This window comes from Penaeus monodon, chromosome 6 (assembly GCF_015228065.2).
Source record: "Penaeus monodon isolate SGIC_2016 chromosome 6, NSTDA_Pmon_1, whole genome shotgun sequence".
NCBI classification, from domain to species: domain Eukaryota; kingdom Metazoa; phylum Arthropoda; class Malacostraca; order Decapoda; family Penaeidae; genus Penaeus; species Penaeus monodon.
The window spans coordinates 42,634,661-42,637,160 of record NC_051391.1 but is presented as its reverse complement, the minus strand read 5'-3'; the positions used below and the strand labels follow the sequence as shown (position 1 = coordinate 42,637,160).

The window sequence follows — 2,500 nt, the reverse complement described above, 5'->3', positions numbered from 1 at the left end:
GAGAGAGAGAGAGAAGAAGGGGAGAGAGAGAAAGGAGAGAAGAGAGAGACAGGAGCGAGAGAGAAGAGAGAGAGGAGAGAGAGAGAGAGAGAGGGGAGAGAGCAAAAAACATAAACAAAAAAAGAGAAAAGGGAAAAGGAGAGAGGAGGAAAGGAGAGGGAGGAAGGGTGAGGAGAGAGAGAGGAAGAGAGGGGAAAGGGGAGAGAGAGATAGGAAGGGGAGGAGAGGGGAAAAAGAGGAGGAGGGGGAGAGAGAGGCGAAAAAGGGGGTAGAGGGGGGAGGAAAAAGAAAGAGAGGAGAGAGGGGAGAGAGAAAGAGAAGAGAGAGAAAGGAAAGAAGAGAGAGAGAAGGAAAGAGGATAAGGGGGGGGGGGGGGAGAGAAGAGAAGAAAAAAAAAAAAAAATAAAAAAAAAAAAAATAAAGGAGAAGGGGAGGGGAGGGAGAAGGGGAGAGAGGAGGGGGAGGAGAGGAGAGAGGAGAGAGAGAAGAAGAGAGGGGAGGAGAGAGAGGGGAAGGGGGAGAGAAAAAGAGAGCGGAAGAAGGAGGAAGAAAAAGAGAAAAAAAAAAAAAAAAAAAAAAAAAAAAAAAAAAAAAAAAAAAAAAAAAAAAGAAAAAAAAAAAAAAAAAAAAAAAGAAGAAAAAAAAGAAACAACAAAAAAAAACCAAAAAAAAAAAAAAAAAAAAACCCCCCCCCCCCCCCAAGGGGAGAGGAAGAGGAGAAGAAGAAAAGAGATAGAGGGAAAAGAGAGAGTAGGAGAAGAGAGAAAGAGAGAGAGGGAGAGAGGGAGAGGAGAGGGAGAGAAAAAGAAAAAAAGAGAAGAGAGAAAAGGGGGGAAGAGAGAAGAAGAGAGGAGAGGGGGAAGGAGAGAGAGAGAGAGGAAGAGAAAGAGGAGAGAGAGAGAAATTGAGAAAAAATTTTTTTTTTTTTTTTTTAAAAAACCCCCCTTTCTTTTTTTTTTTTTTCCTTTTCTTTAATAATCTATATATATTATATATATTATATATAAAATAAAATATTATATATATATATATATTTTATATTATATTATTAAAATATATATATATTAATATAATATATATAAATTATAATAAATATAACACACCACCCACCCACACACAAATATATTGTCATCTATATATATATATATATATATATATATATATATAAAATATAATAATATATATAATTTGTATATTAATATTAATACATATATTATAAATTTTTTTTAAAATATAAATTTTATATTATTTATTATATATTATATTATAATATATATTTTTTATTTTATGTAAATTATATATACATTTATATTATTATTATATATATAAAATTATTTTTATTAAATTTTTAAAAATTATAAAAATAAATTTAAAATTTTTTATATATATTATAATATATATATATAATTTTATATATATTAAAAAATAAACACCACCCCCCACACCAAAACACACACCACACACACACCACACACACAACACACACAATATATGAAATATTTTATAATATATTATATTTATTTAAATATAATATATATATTTAAGAGAGAGAGGAGAGAGAGAGGAGAGAGAGAGAGAGAGAGTTTAAAATATAGATATAAGTATACAGTGTATAGACATATAGACGAAAATTAATATAATATTATATTTTTTAAATAATATATTATTATAATATATAGTTAAAAAATGATAATGATAGAGAGAAAAAAGAGAGAGGAGAGGAGAGAGGGAGGGAGGAGAAAAGGGGAGAGAGAAGGAAGAGGAGAGAGGAAGGAGAGGAGAAGAGAGAGAGAGGGAGCGATGAGAGAGAGGGGAGGGGAGAGGAGGGAGGGAGAGAGAGAGAGGAGAGAGGAAAAACCCAAAGGCCTCCGAGCTGGGGGCATGGGGGGAAAATCCCCCCCCCCCCCAAACGACTGCGCAAATGGCAGATATTGCATATTCACCTCATGTGGTAATGTAACAGCTGTCTGCCTTGCAAACGAATGAGCTCTCAAGGACTCATCTATCTAATGCGCGTGATGATTTTTTTTTTTTTGCGGAATCAGTTTTAAATTAAATGAATCGGTGTATTTATTATATTATATTTTATATATAATATAAAATATAAAATAAATATAATATAATATATATATATAATATATTAATATAAAATTTTGTTAAAATATAGTTATATACATAAAATTACATATATAATCGTAACGATGGGATTTCGAAACCGAAAGACATAAGAAGATGAAAAAACTGTGCCATATATTTGTGTCTAACCCTACGAAACAGATTCATTTGCTGTCCATTTTTTTCAACGACAGATCGTGACAGTGTTAATGGAAGATCATGACATTATTAGTTGGTCGCAGTCTCGTCCAGGTAATGCCATGGCGGTTGGTGAGTCAAAGAAATTCTGAGTAATTTCACAAGCGTTTAAGGTCCATGTTGATGGACCTTGTAAATATCCTCTGTATCGTGTTAGTAAAGTGTTAATAAACTGTCGTATTGAGTG

General features: G+C 32.2%; 1 protein-coding gene across 1 annotated transcript in view; it reads right to left on the bottom strand.

Moving 5' to 3' along the window:
• The window catches only part of LOC119574010 (anoctamin-7-like), a 36,971-nt gene that overhangs the window by 33,454 nt on the left and 1,017 nt on the right, over window positions 1–2,500 (bottom strand). The window lies entirely within an intron of this gene.